The sequence below is a fragment of the Phoxinus phoxinus genome (genome assembly GCF_949152265.1).
Source record: "Phoxinus phoxinus genome assembly, chromosome: 11".
NCBI lineage: Eukaryota > Metazoa > Chordata > Actinopteri > Cypriniformes > Leuciscidae > Phoxinus > Phoxinus phoxinus.
This window is the reverse complement of record NC_136886.1, coordinates 14,917,989-14,934,416: the sequence shown is the minus strand read 5'-3', so window position 1 is coordinate 14,934,416 and position 16,428 is coordinate 14,917,989. Positions and strand designations below refer to the sequence as shown.

At 43.0% G+C, this 16,428-nt stretch overlaps 1 long non-coding RNA gene across 1 annotated transcript in view; it reads left to right on the top strand.

Moving 5' to 3' along the window:
- LOC307007040 overlaps nucleotides 1-16,428 on the top strand; it is a 125,387-nt gene that overhangs the window by 50,783 nt on the left and 58,176 nt on the right. The window lies entirely within an intron of this gene.

Genomic DNA, 16,428 nt, shown 5'->3' with positions numbered 1-16,428 from the left:
GTTGGCAGTTAAATATAAACAGCACAACAGAGTTTGTGGCATTGATTATTTGAGACAATCTTTGGAAAGGAGAAATAAGAGCTCGCCGAAAAAGATAAATGATCTCTGTGTTGGTTTCATCTCGACAAAGACCAAAGCTCCTTTCTCCCTCCATTTGTGCTTCTAGTAGTATTAAAGTTTAAAAGTAAGTTGTACAAATGACCCGCTGGAGTTCTTAAATGGCAATTCCGAAATGAATAACTCCGATATATCACAGCTCGAGTTGCTGGGGCTGTTATGCTAGATTTATTAGTTGCTGTATTTTTCTAGCATCAACTGATGTTCTCAGTCTCCGGGGTTTAGAATGACCACCCGAGCGATGGTGAGCTATTCTTGTTGTAGTGTTAAACACAACAGATTAAGACACTTTGCAAAGCTCCCAAGGTAGTATCAGACCACTTATCCTATTAGAACAGCCGCACGGGCTCATCTGACACTCCCCCACATTCAGCTGCCCTGTAACCCCAGTGCTTGAACATGGGAGGTTGCTGTGTCCTGGATTCCTGTACTAAACCTGTTTTTGGCCTACACCTTTAGCCAGGGCTGAAGATATGTAAATCTACTCAACAGCAACCTGATGCAAACACTAGTTAAGCGTATGAGAGGGCGATCAATGAAGGGACAATGAGATCATTCCATCAAATCATCAAAGATATAAAATGACTACCTCTTGGTGTGTATTATATATTTATATATTGAGGTCAGTCTTGACATGGCATCAATGGGACCGTGCAGAAATGAAACATGACTGGGGTCAGCTTAATGATTGGTTAAGTGTTATGTGAGTACGCTCTGGGACGTTACTAAAGATACCAAAGTATCGATATCCACACATGTTAAGTCAGATATTCCATATCCGCATAGTGCTCATAGCTGCTGTATGACACGGCTCCCCTGAGCTTCACACACTGGGGCATATTGCCAAAATATATTGTCACATTGAACATTTATTGATTTCTTTTCTCGTTTATTCTTCTGCAGTATTTTCTTTCACACAATTATCCTCGTCATGTTAGTTGTGACTTTATAGGGTTATGAATCATCCACTATGATTGGCAACAGAACATTTGTGTTAACAATTTCTGTAGAGTTATTCTCATATGGCATTTTTACTGTTAGGTTTTTATTATTACTGGTAGTTTGTATTCGTTTTTTGGTAACATTTATAAGAGAACAGTGAACACAATAAGATAACGGTAACACTTTACAATAAAGTCTCATTTGTTCACATTAGTTAATGTATTAACTCACATGAACTAACAATGAGCTATACATTTGTTGCAGCATTTATTAATTATTGTTGATGTTAGTTAATAAAAATCCAACTGTTAATTGTTTGTTCATGTTAGTTCACAGTGCATTAACTAATGTTAATTATTTGATTTTAATAATGTATGAGTAAATGTTGATATTAATAACTTAGATTAATAAATGCTGTAGAATTATTGTTCATTCTTAGTTCATGTTAACTAAAGTAGCTAACTAATGTTACAACCTTATTGTAAAGCGTTATCATGATAACAGTGAACAACAATATTTTTTACCGCATTTACACTACCGTTCAAAAGTTTAGGTAAGCTTCTTTTTTCCATCTAAAAAAATACAGCGAAAACAGTAATATTGTGAAATATGATTACAGTTTAAAATAGCTTTTTCTACTTTCAAATAATTTCAAATGTAATTTATTCATGTGATGACAAAGCTGCTTTTTCGGCATCAATAAGTCAGTGTTCATTATGTTCAAAGATAGCATTTATTTAAAATATTTTGTAACATTATAAATGGCTTCACTTTTACTTTTGATAAATGTATCCGTACTGAATAAAAGTATGACTTTTTAGCTTAGCTTAGTTAATAGAAGATGTAGAAATTACACTAACATTTAACATCAACATTAACCTAGAATTAGAAGTGTCATTTGTTGTTATTGTTTTTTTTGTTATTGTTGTTAAATATGTAAATGAAAAGTCAACTGATGGTGTCACACATGATTTCTCCTTGATTCTCTTTTTTGTTTTTGTGTCTATGTAAGTGCATATACAGCTCTGTCTATATAGAGAAGGGTAAAACTTGTGTCCGTTTAAGCTTCTCAGTGTGAGCTGTTTGCATAGTGAAGGCTTAAAAGCTAGTGAACATGGCATGCCAGGACTAATGTGTGTTTTTGCAAGCGCTGGTGTAGGGTATTCCACACCTCACACCTCAGCTCGCCTGCCCCTGACCACAACTAAAGACTCAGGGAAAGCAGGTGAGCCAGATTAGAGCCTTTCCTGTTGTGCTGAAACCAGGGTCAGGGTTGCAGAGACCTCTCTTCTCTTGTCCCTCTCAATCGCTCTCTCTCTCATGCCCACACACACATACGCAAGCACAGCTGAAGATTTGACCTGTCAGCTACTTTCTCCCTTTCTCTAGCACACATACTCGTACTCGGTGGTGGTCGTAAAAGAGGCCGCGCTGGCAGATGCCTGTCTCCCTCGGCCATATATGAGCTGAGAGGAGCTTCCTCAGCTGTTCCCTTCACATCAGCTGTAATTAAACCATCTCTATTCTGCTTCTGCTGCCCTTTCTCTAGCACTGCTGCATGGCAACCTAATCTGTGTGTGGCATCAGTGTGTGTGTGTGTCAGGTGTGCACAGTTTCAGCTTGTGTGTGCATATACTGGTTATTTTAAATCACTAAAACACAAAATTATTTTGTTGATGATTTAAGTCACATGAAAGTTGTGGCTTTTTATTATTCTCAGAGGTTAATTCAGGATATCGTCAGTCATCTCAATGGAAAATAGTGTCCCAGTTTACCTGAATTCAGCCTAATTATGGTTAGCATGATTTTTATCACATTATTATGTATTATTATGAGTAGAAAAAGAGATTATATCATGTACATACATATTATGTAGCTATGTGATATTTATAATGTTACAAAAGATTATATTTCATCTATTTCATTAAATTTCTATTCATCAAAGAATCCTGAGAAAAATGTTCAGAACTGCTTTCAACATTGATAATAATGAATGTTTTTTTGAGCATCAAATTAGCACATTATAATGATTTCTGAAAGATCGTGTGACACTGAAGACTGGAGTAATGATGCTGAAAATTCAGCTTTGCATCACAGGAATAAATTATATTTTAAAATATATTAAAATATAAAACAGTTATTTTAAATTGCCATAATATTTATCAATATTACTGTTTTTTTCAATCAAATAAATGTGCCCTTTGTGAGCTAGAGACTTTTAAAAACATAAAAAATCTTACCAGTCCCAAACTTTTGAAAGGCTATATATCTGTCACACACACTGTCAAGTGTTTTGATCTGCACGGGTCCCTCACTTGAAAAGGGATTCCTTACTCCTGAATTGAACACTGGGTTCCACTCACAAGAATGAGACGTGTGTTCACTTTTCTTAATTTATTGTAGAATCTCAGTAGTCAGTAGGTGAAAAACCTTTAAAACCACACAGAAACCAGTGTAAATATTTACAACAATGCACAATAATTAAACCACCACAAATCTCACACTGTACATACTATATACACAGGTTTAAGTTGGTAAGCATCAACTCAATACTATTTCTTTTTACTAATACCATTTTACACCAAATCAAATAAGTTTAAAAGAAGTAGCTTTTAATCACCAGACTTGCATTTTCATTAGAAGGAGATTTAACGAGGTTTACCATAAATATTCTAACTAATTAATTACACATTAAGAATGAATTTGACAGAATCAAAAATGAGCAAATTGACTATGAATTACTTCATAATAGACTCTTAAAATGACTGTTAACAATACTACACGCTTAGCTCAGCAATTTAAATACAAATACAAATTCACAAATACCGAATCTATAACAACTATAAATAACTTAAGTGCATAACATGCATATTTACATAAAGCCACCCAACGCAGTTAGTGCTTAGCGCACCGCAGACATTTCCTCTTACCGGCAGTCTCTTCAGAAATCAACATGATCCCGTGCAGTTTAAATAAAAGTCTTTGACCCAACGTTCCACTGCGTCCACGCTGCTCACAGTACACAATGAAATGAGCGGTGCAAGCACCATTTCAAAGCCCAAGGTGCATGCCACGCTGATTGAGACCAGCTTCACCTGGCATTCATTCCCGCGTAACGAGGGGCGTGACAGCGGGTGTTTGCCGCAACACCTCCCACTCGAGCATTCCGTTTAACCACGGAAAGGTCGCCGAACTTCAAGGCAAACCTGATCAGATGGTCTGCTCCTCAACAGAAAGGAGAACAACAAGGCGTCTGATGTCTCTCCGCAGCACAGTGCTATTGGAGCTCCCCTTCTTGTCACGGGAAGGCATTAAGCTCAGGTCCACAGCCTTTGGACATCGGACTGGAACACAGTGGCCCGGAGTGACTAGGACGTCGACATCCCTTACAACACCCTTGGAGTCTGGAGCAACAGCGACAACTCTGCCGAGCCTAAACTGACCCCGCAGTGCGTTCTGATCACAAAGCCAGACAATGTCTCCTACAGCCACGTTCCTCTCTGTAGTATGCCACTTGCTTCTGATGAAGAGATTTGGTCCGGCAAGCTGGCACCAGGCTCTCCAGAAGCTGTTGACTTGGACCTGGATTTCTCGAAGACGCTTGTATGGGTAGTTGGTAAAACTGAAGGTCTTAAAGTCTCCTTCTTGAGACGCACGCCCAAGAAGAAGTGCATTTGGCGTCACATACTGGATGCGGTCCTCCCGACTCTGGATCCTTGCGTCGATCGGGCGCTCATTAGCCAAGTTCGCCGCCAACTGAAGCACTGTGAGGAACTCGCTGAATGTAAGGCCAACTGACTTCCCCAGACTTTGAAGGGCTCTCTTCACAATCCGCACTGCAGCTTCAGCAGCTCCATTACGGTGTGGCGAATCGGCAGGGAGCACCTTCCAAACCCAGCATGTACCACTTTTTACTGCATACTCTTCCAGGCTTTCTGTCTCTTGGTCTTGCAGGAAGGCATACAGCTCATCCAACACGGGCCTTGCGCCAATAAAGTTGGTCCCAGGATCTGACCAAACTTTAAGGGGATGCCCCCTGATAGCGGCAAATCTCTGGTAGGCCATCAAGAAGCTTTCTGTAGATATACTGTTGGCCAGCTCCACATGTATGGCCCTGCTTGCCATACAGCAGAATAGGACCCCCCAGACCTTCATGGACACCCTCCTTTTAACATCGTCTCTCACAAGGTATGGTCCAAACAGATCAACGCCAGTGAACTGGAACGGTGCAGCAGGCCTTGATCTTTCCACAGGTAGGTCACCCATCACTTGCCCACATAGTCGAGCTCTTGCTTTCCTGCAGATAATGCACTGGTTGACAACTTTCTGAGCGAGTCTTCTCCCTCGCACAATCCAAACCTTGCGCCGCATCCTCAACAGGGTTCCAGCAACCCCTTCATGCCCCTCCTGATGACTCTCACGCGCCACCAAAGTGCCAAGCCAGGTATCAAAAGGCATCAATGGCACAGCCGTGTGATCCTTTCTGAAGTACTGAACTCTACCCCCACACACCAGCAGCCCACTAGCTCCATCTCTGTATACAACAAGACGGTTCAATGTGGTGCTGTTAAAGGTTACCCCCTCTTGAGCCGCAAGGCAGAGATCTCGGAAAGCATCCTCTCTCTCTATCACTGTGATGACCCCGTTTGACTGGACTGCCTCCCACTTTGATCTTCCGTCGGCCTTGACCCGAAGAAGCTTCTTTGCCGCTCTCCAGACTAGTGCTACTACCTTCGTAAGCTGTCTTAGGTTGCTGAACCGCTCGACATCGATAAGTATAGTAACCGCAGTGCCTGCTGGTGGTCTATGCAGGTCTGTTGGAGTTTGACTCTGGTCCTGCTTCGGCTCCTGCTTTGTGCCGGCCCGGGTAAGTGTAGCAACAAATGCTTTCTTCTGGATTCTTAGTATGTTCTCTCTGGCTGCAACAGCAACATCCTTAGCAGACTTCACCGGCCACTCACTCTCTGGGAGGCTTAAAAACTTGGGGCCCATCTGCCACTCAGAGCCTTCTTCCAAAGCCTTGGGGCTAGCCCCTCTTGAGATGATGTCTGCTATATTAAGTGGCCCGGGGATCCACCACCAGTCCTGGACATTTGTGCTCCCTTGAATCTCCCCAATTCTGTTGGCAAAGAACGTCTGATAGCCATAGCTCTCCCGTTGAACTGCTCCCAGGACCGTTTGGCTGTCGACCAGGTGATACCACTTCTCCACACGGATCCGGCTGTGCCTCTGGAAATACTTTTTCAGCCGGGCCGCATAGACAGCTCCACAGACCTCTGCTTTAACAGCATCTCCCTTCTGGTCCAGTGGTGTCAGCTTGGCCTTGGATTCAACTAGCCTTATGGTAATGTCTTGTCTACAACGCCAACGCAGATATAATACAGCTCCATAAGAATGCTCACTGCCGTCAGAGAATGTGACGCCACAAGGTTCGCCACTTGGGTCAGGAGGTGTCAGGGGCCTAGTAAACCTTAACTGGCTCAGGTTAGCATAATCTTCCAAGAGGCAGATAGCATCTTGCCGAAGTCCCTCGGACAAAGCGGTGTCCCAGGTATTTTCAGTTGGACTGTACTTTACTCTCGCTTCCTGAAATGCCCTCCTCACAATAATGGCTCCCCTCTGCTTAACAGGAGTCACGAGACCGAGGGGATCATATAACCCAGAGACTTGACTCAATAGCTCTCTTCGGGTGAGCGGGTTGGGTGCCTGCTCTCTTACTTCCTCCCTCGGCAGATCTTTACCCAGCCTCATCTTCTTTTTCTTCTTAGAAAAGTTCACGGCCACCATCAAGTGGAGCTTGTCCTCCTCAGGGATATAGCCAAGGCCAAGTGCTTTATTTTCTTCCTCAGTAAGTTGATTTGGGAGGATCATAGTCGTAGGTACTCTCTTTTCTTGGCCCTTGGGTTCTTTCCTCCCACTTTGGCCAGAATAGACCCACGGCTTCATATGAAACCCACCGGCCTCAAGGATTTGCTCAACGTTAGATGTCATTTGTCTAAGTAGGCCCTGATCATTATGGGAGGTGAGAACATCATCCACGTATGTGTCTTCCTCCAGTATCCTACGCTCTTCCTTGAGGTGGCTAAACTTATGCAGATTTGCAGTCTCTCGCATAGCAACCTGAGCAATGCAACCAGCTGGTTTATCCCCGATATTTACTCTTGTGATTGCATATTCATCAATGTCGTCACCCTCAAAATCTCTCCAGAGAAAGCGATGAAGATGCACCTCCCGGTCTTCGAGCCAAACTGAATTATACATCTTCTTGATGTCACCGAGTGCAGCGAAAACACCTTCTCTGAAGCGCAGGAGGACCGCCCGGATGTTGTTGAGGACATCTGGACCCTTGATGAGGAGGTCATTTAAACTCTGGCCCCTGAACTTTTGGCTACTATTCCAAACAAGGCGGACTGGAGTAGTAACAGAGTGGGGATTTGGTGCAATCAAATGGCTAATATACCACACTGGCCCAGTCCAGCCCTCCAACACATCTATTGACAGCTTGATTGCGGCTTTCCTTTGAACCATCTCATGGACTTGCGTTCCATAGGCCACCTTCCATTCCGGTTCCTTGGCTAATTGTCTCTCAGTTCTTAGAAACGTCGCCTCAACAGCCCTCCTATTATTTGGCAAAGAGGCTGGATCCTCTGTCCAAGGGTACTTAGTGTGCCAGTGAGGCCCTTCACAGTGATGATCTCCAGCTACATAAGTCAGCCCACTTTTCACCTGCTCCAGTTCCCGCTCCTCTGAGAGAGTCATCTCCTTTCCCCCAGGCTGGCACTTTCCGCAACGGCAGCCACCACACTGAGGCTCACAGGCAGCACCGATGCTGTCCCATCTCCACCATTCCAGGAAGTCCCGACAGACAGCTGATGTGGAAGCCCGGATGGCTTGGGGCATATCAGTTTGGGTTTTGCAGGTGAGCTCTGTGTACCTCGCTGCTGCCGCCCGCATAGAGCGTGCGAAATGCGTCCTGGATGCATGGGCTGTGACAGTAACTTTTTCCAGAAGGTCCGGGTGCGAACCTGCCACCGTCTTGCCTAGAGGACCATCCCACAGGACAAGGTCCCCAATGGAGCGTACTTTCTGAGGTACAAGTTGGCCTTCCTTGTGACTGATGAGGAGCTTGATTTGTGAAGGTCTAACCAACTCTTGGAGGTGGACTTCAGGAAAGATTTTCTGCAGTTTCTTAGGTGACACATGACGATGGACCTCCGCAATACTATCAAGCCCATAGCACACAAGCTGATGAGATCTTAAGGTGCCTTTTGGTGTATTGACCCGGATCTTCAGGAGGTATCTTTTCGTTTTCACCGTGACTTGCATCCCTCCGACTCCATGAACAATCAACGTCACGTCTTCACTCCTCAGGTTTAACTCATCCGCTGCATCATGAGTGATGTAGTTAGTGTCCGATGCCAGATCTATCAATGTCCCGATTTTCTGCCCGGCATTTGCAGTGACCTCAAGGATCATCATTATGACAGGAAACTCTTGAAGACCACTCTCTGCCAACAAACCACACTCTGTTCCTGCCGAGTTGAGTGTCCTTGATACTGAATTGCAGAAGACATCTCGGCATTGTTGGGCTAACTCTGGGGGAAGCTTGATCAGGAAATCTTCCTGGGCATCGGTACCCTTTCTGCTTCCTCCTCTTTCTGGACTAGACTTTGGCCTCCTCTGGGATGGGCCCTTATTTCCAGACCTGGGGCACAGGTAGTAATGATGACCTGGCCCTTTGTCTTTACAGCCCTCACCTCTGCACAGGTAAGTGGTCTTACACTCCTCCCCATTAGTGTGGACCTCAAGACATCTTCCACAGGCCCCAATCCTACTCGCTGCACCTTTTCTTTCTGTAGGGTTCAAAGTTTTAAACTTCTTGCAATAGTACAACTTCCTTCTATGGCCACTCTCTCCACAGACGACGCAGCCCATTTGGGGACCCATGGACTTGGTGGCCTTCGTCCGGGCATGTTTTGGTGGGATCTTTAGCTCCCTCCTGTTGGGCTCATCATCCCTTAATTGCTCCAGTTGCTCATAAATCTCCTCCTGGCTTCTCAAAAATGTGAGGAGCTTGTCAAACCGATTTTTAGGTCCAGCCTCGTCCTTCCTTTCTGCTGCGTAAACCAGCCACTCCTTTTTCAAGACCTCTGGCAGCTTACTCTCCAGCGACTTCGTGACAAGGGGATTTTTTAGAGCGTCCGTATCTCCCAGCCAGTGTTGGTCAAGTTACTTGGAAATAGTAATTAGTTACTGATTACTGATTACTTCTCCAAGAAAGTAATCCAGTTACTTTACTGATTACTTATTTTCAAAAGTAATTAGTTACTTTACTAGTTACTTTACTAGTTACTTTACTTCAAAAACATGATGCACGACCTGAATACGCTATAAAAGCAGACCTTTCAGCCTAATTCTATTCTTTCTGCATATTCCATCATCTAAAATTTAATCAAATTAAACATTCTCTTTTTTAAAACTTATTTAAAAATATTGAATTAGTTTCAATATTTTAACTTTATGCACATTGCATCAACCAAAAATTTAATTAAATGCAACAGTCTCAGACTTGAAGAAAAATGTTGAACATTTAACCAATTTCTGCAGAGTCCACCATATTTTAACGAAATACACAAAGTCCTTCTTCTGTTAACTTATATTTCTGCATATTCCAGCATATAAAATGCAAATATTTTTTTGTAAAATCCTCTATTCGATTAGATTCAAATAAAATACAGCAATAAACTAATTAAAATGAAAGTCTCTCATGACTGTATTCCAAATTATTAACAGTTACGTCTTTTAACATTAACCCTTATGTGCTGTTGGGGCTGTTTTCAGCCACTATGGGGTATTTTTGAGTCTTATTTTGGCCATAACTTTTTCCGTGTTTCAGCAAATGGAATGATTTTTGGTGACAAAGCTTATTTTTACACATATTTTAGGAAAATGCTTTGAAAATTTTCAAAAACTTAACAGTACACTCTGGGCAAATTCACTACCCTTTCGTTATGTTCGTGGCTGAAAACAGCCACTACTTTAAACTGCTGTAAAAATTGATCAGATAAATATTTTTTTGCCATTTTTTTTGCATAAATCTATTAATCAACATCAGTCCTGTTCAAAACTACTAAATGTTTTTAAAAAAATCAAGATTTTAACTCTTTAATTGCCAAATTCATAAATTATGTCACTGATTTGGGAGGGGAAAAAACACAAAATTACTTATTTTCAATATAAAATGTGATTGTGGACTGGATTTTTTTTTACCTTTTATCACAGTCTTGGACATGTCAAAGATTAGAAACAACATTGGTTTTGATGCATTGTTAGTTTTTGTGCAGCATCAGATTTAAACTTTTTCTCCCTCATTTACTGTTCGTGGCTGTTTTTGCCCCATTGACTTCCATTATAACCACATTTTTTGATTGCAAAGCCATGACACCATAAAATCATGTATTTTTGATTGTTGGTGGTTTTCCCTGTTGGGAAGAGGTAACATTAGTAATTTTTACTGTTGATAACCAGGTGGCACCATTAACCCTTTAGGTAGGCCTGTGCAAAAAAAAGCTTAGTTTCTGGCTTTTACATGGAGTTATATGGAGTATAATAGCATAACAATGTGTGTGTGTGTGTGTGTGTGTGTGTGTGTGTGTGTGTGTGTGTGTGTGTGTGTGTGTGTGTGTGTGTGTGTGTGTGTGTGTGTGTGTGTGTGTGTGTGTGTGTGTGTGTGTGTGTGTGTGTGTGTGTGTGAGTGAGAGAGAGAGACCTCACCTTGATGCGTCTGAGAAAATCAAAATATGCAACTCAGCTCTCAGAACTACATGGAGTAAACAAAAACAAAAAAGGTGTATTTATGCATCTGCCTTTTGATGGTGAGAAATGCAGACTAAACAAAAACTAAGCAAGTGTATTTAAACACTTGCATGCAAGCCTGCTGGTCATTTGATGGTGAGAAGAGCAGCAAGCAACATGAGAAAGGGCTTGACTTGTAGTGAAGTTCTAGAGATGATTCTGCAGCCTGACCCCTCCAGCGAGCTGCAGGATGTATTGTCTTCTCCCTCTGACACCACAGACTCAGGAGAGGCAGATCCTGATTTGGATGTGGCACCCTCATCATCCTCTCTAGCTTCCACTGAAGGCGAGGAGGATTCGGAGGATCCTGGGTCTGGGTGGATTGGGAGAAACGGCGAAGTGTGGTTTTCCACCAACCCGGAGACAACTCCCTTTCTTCAGCCTGCCAGAGGCGTGACTTCATGGCCGACGAGATGATTGACCTCATTGTCAGCATGACCAACCTCCAAAACGCAGAGCTCTGCTGATTTCTTGAATCTTGAGAGGGACATGGTGGCTCTAAAAATCGCACGACCACTGCGATCATCCCACAGGCAACGTGTGGACTCCTCTCTGGACCTGTAGACACCGGCCATAATCAGTAGCCCCATGTAGGCACGGAGATCTGTGGAGTCCACCCCGGTCCAGTTTCTCATTGTGCGGCGCCCGTAAAAAACAGATTGAACACAGAATCAATGTTCTGGACCCTTGCGATGGCATAGCGCGTCGGCCATGAAGTCACGCCTCTGGCAGGCTGAAGAAAGGGAGTTGTCTCCGGGTTGGTGGAAAACCACACTTCGCCGTTTCTCCCAATCCACCCAGACCCAGGATCCTCCGAATCCTCCTCGCCTTCAGTGGAAGCTAGAGAGGATGATGAGGGTGCCACATCCAAATCAGGATCTGCCTCTCCTGAGTCTGTGGTGTCAGAGGGAGAAGACATGCATACTCATCTCTAAAACTTCAAGTCAAGCCCTTTCTCATGTTGCTTGCTGCTCTTCTCATCATCAAATGACCAGCAGGCTTGCATGCAAGTGTTTAAATCCACTTGCTTAGTTTTTGTTTAGTCTGCATTTCTCACCATCAAAAGGCAGATGCATAAATACACTTACTTTGTTTTTGTTTACTCCATGTAGTTCTGAGAGCTGAGTTGCATATTTTGATTTTCTCAGACGCATCAAGGTGAGGTCTCTCTCACACACACACACACACACACACACACACACACACACACACACACACACACACACACACACACTTTATTATGCTATTATACTCCATATAACTCCATGTAAAAGCCAGAAACTAAGCTTTTTTTTGCACAGGCCTACCTAAAGGGTTAATGGTGCCACCTGGTTATCAACAGTAAAAATTACTAATTTTACCTCTTCCCAACAGGGAAAACCACCAACAATCAAAAATGCATGATTTTATGGTGTCATGGCTTTGCAATCAAAAAATGTGGTTATAATGGAAGTCAATGGGGCAAAAACAGCCACGAACAGTAAATGAGGGAGAAAACGTTAAAATCTGATGCTGCACAAAAACTAACAATGCATCAAAACCAATGTTGTTTCTAATCTTTGACATGTCCAAGACTGTGATAAAAGGTAAAAAAAAATCCAGTCCACAATCACATTTTATATTGAAAATAAGTAATTTTGTGTTTTTTTCCCCTCCCAAATCAGTGACATAATTTATGAATTTGGCAATTAAAGAGTTAAAATCTTGATTTTTTTAAAAACATTTAGTAGTTTTGAACAGGACTGATGTTGATTAATAGATTTATGCAAAAAAAATGGCAAAAAAATATTTATCTGATCAATTTTTACAGCAGTTTAAAGTAGTGGCTGTTTTCAGCCACGAACATAACGAAAGGATGGGAATTTGAACAATGCACAAGGGTTAAAGAGCAGATTCGTTTTGTTTTTGTAAATCGTCAGACATATTTTTACCATTTCATGGAGTTTTCCTTTGTAGAAAGCCTTTCTTTAAAGTGAATTTCGTTTTGTATAAATTGTATCTTAATTTTAATAAATATTGCATCAACCAATTGCATGTATTTAATAAATAAAAAGCAAATATAGCAGACAATATAATAACCGTGCATTGAGGCGGTAGCGCGCCGCGTTCACTTGCATTGCATTGTTAAAAGCCTTTCTTTAAAGTTAATTTCGTTTTGTATAAATTCAATTATTTTTGTATCTTATTTTAATAAATGTTTCATCAACCATTTGCATGTATTTAACAAATACAAGGCAAATATAGCAGACAATAACCGTGACATGGAGGAGCCGCGCGCCGCGTTCACTTTCACTTTCATTGTTAACTAGAGCGCGCACCTCATAAATGAATGAAACTCAGCGTAGGCCGATGTCTCATGATACATTAGCATTAAATATCTTTGCTGCATCCTTTCTAGAACAGACAAGGGCTTTCTCGCGCGGCTCGCATCAGCATTTACGGATGATGAGTTTTGTGATGCGCGTGCGGATTAAATAAATAATACCCCATTCGCGCAGCTCTATCGATAACAACATTGAACACTAGGCTACACAAATAGTATTTTTTTATTTTATTTAGGCGATTAATTTTCTATAGTGACATAGGAGGTGCCGGATCCAATAAAAAGGTTCCATATCCAACGTCGGGCGTGTTCCGGCTCAAATTAAGCCACGACTCACGAGACAGTCTAACGAAACAACATCACAGTAACGCAGTAACGCAGCCTCCTTACAGGAAAGTAACAGTAATCTAATTACTGTTTTTGCAATTGTAATCCCTTACTTTACTCGTTACTTGAAAAAAGTAATGGGATTACAGTAACGCGTTACTTCTAACGCGTTACTGCCCAACACTGCTCCCAGCTCGCTCAGATCGTGTAAAGCCTTCTCGACCATCTGTATTAAATCCACAATTTTTCTGGGCTGATGGCTTTTTACCGGAAGTAACGACTGTAACTCCTCAATGATCTCCAGAGCTATTCTTGTTTTATTTCCGAAGCGGTTTTCTAGAATCTGGAAGATCTCTTCTGCTGTCCCATAGTTTGAGAGGCGAAGATCTGCAACCACTTTCTCCTCAAGACTGTCCAGCAGCTGAAACTTCCTGACCTCTTTGGAACCGGTAGGCTCTCCTTGCCTCTGGAGTGCCTCCCAATCCTTTCTCCAGCGGTGGAAGTTCCGCTTGTTTCCATCAAATTTTGGGAGCGCCGTCGGTCTCAATTTGATGCTAGCCACTTGGGGACAGTGGGTTGTGACAGGTTGCCTCTCTTGTTCGATCTTTGCCTGCATTAGGGCAGCCTTCCCTGATATTAATCTAGGCACACTGATCTCCAGCTCCCTCAGCCGACACTGCAAATCCTTCTGCTCTTCGGGTGGGGCCCACCGGATCCACTGGCAGCTAGCTTCTTTTGCAGCTTTAACTTGTCCTTCCAGGTGTCCAAGCATAAAGTCGTACACGTCTAGCTTTACTCCAGGCTGGACAGCTGAAATTCGCTCACATTCCTCTTCAGCCACTTCTAACGCCAGGGAAAGTTGAGGGTTACCAAACTTTTCCCAAAGGGCCTTGTAAATAATACCCTCCAACTCCTCCAGCTTCTGTTCACACTCTTTTGTTGTCTTTCTGATGTCTGCCCTTTGCTCCTCTGCTACAGCGGACTCTTCCTCTCCAACCCCCGCCTCAATGTAGGCAGCTTCCAACTCATCGTTTACTTCAATTACTTTGACTGACTCTAGTGTCAACTTACTCAGAGCCTCCCTGAGTTCATCCGCCGACATACTCTTACATGATCTAACAGTAGAGTTAGCCAGCCGAGAAAACAGTCTTTTAGCGGTCGTTCTCTCCGTTTTCAATTCCTGCAGAGTTCTTGATTCCGACATGATTTCGTTGGGGCCTGGAGCGTGCGTTGCGTTGGGGCCTGGAGCGTGCGTTGCGTTGGGGCCTGGAGCGTGCGTTGCGTTGGGGCCTGGAGCGTGCGTTGCGTTGGGGCCTGGAGCGTGCGTTGCGTTGGGGCCTGGAGCGTGCGTTGCGTTGGGGCCTGGAGCGTGCGTTGCGTTGGGGCCTGGAGCGTGCGTTGCGTTGGGGCCTGGAGCGTGCGTTGCGTTGGGGCCTGGAGCGTGCGTTGCGTTGGGGCCTGGAGCGTGCGTTGCGTTGGGGCCTGGAGCGTGCGTTGCGTTGGGGCCTGGAGCGTGCGTTGCGTTGGGGCCTGGAGCGTGCGTTGCGTTGGGGCCTGGAGCGTGCGTTGCGTTGGGCCTGGAGCGTTCGTTGCGTTGGGCCTGGAGCGTTCGTTGCGTTTGGGGCCTCGACGCGGTTTTTCACTGTCAAGTGTTTTGATCTGCACGGGTCCCTCACTTGAAAAGGGATTCCTTACTCCTGAATTGAACACTGGGTTCCATTCACAAGAATGAGACGTGTGTTCACTTTTCTTAATTTATTGTAGAATCTCAGTAGTCAGTAGGTGAAAAACCTTTAAAACCACACAGAAACCAGTGTAAATATTTACAACAATGCACAATAATTAAACCACCACAAATCTCACACTGTACATACTACATACACAGGTTTAAGTTGGTAAGCATCAACTCAATACTATTTCTTTTTACTAATACCATTTTACACCAAATCAAATAAGTTTAAAAGAAGTAGCTTTTAATCACCAGACTTGCATTTTCATTAGAAGGAGATTTAACGAGGTTTACCATAAATATTCTAACTAATTAATTACACATTAAGAATGAATTTGACAGAATCAAAAATGAGCAAATTGACTATGAATTACTTCATAATAGACTCTTAAAATGACTGTTAACAATACTACACGCTTAGCTCAGCAATTTAAATACAAATACAAATTCACAAATACCGAATCTATAACAACTATAAATAACTTAAGTGCATAACATGCATATTTACATAAAGCCACCCAACGCAGTTAGTGCTTAGCGCACCGCAGACATTTCCTCTTACCGGCAGTCTCTTCAGAAATCAACATGATCCCGTGCAGTTTAAATAAAAGTCTTTGACCCAACGTTCCACTGCGTCCACGCTGCTCACAGTACACAATGAAATGAGCGGTGCAAGCACCATTTCAAAGCCCAAGGTGCATGCCACGCTGATTGAGACCAGCTTCACCTGGCATTCATTCCCGCGTAACGAGGGGCGTGACAGCGGGTGTTTGCCGCAACACACACACACACACACACACGTGCACGCGTGTGCGCGTTGGTGCAACTACATTATGAGGACTCTCCATGGGCGTAATGATTTTTATACTGTACAAACTGTATATTCTATCCCCTTACACTGCCCCATCCCTAAACCTACCCATCACAGAAAACATTCTGCATTTTTTAATAAAACATTGTTTTTTATGTTTTTTAAGCTATTTGAAATACGAGGACTCATGAAATGTCCTCATAAACCACGTTAAGTTATAATACCAGTGTAATACACGTCATTATACAAATTTGTGTCTTCATAAATCACACACACACACACACAACAGAGAGGTCTCTGACCTCTATTAAAAACATTCACATA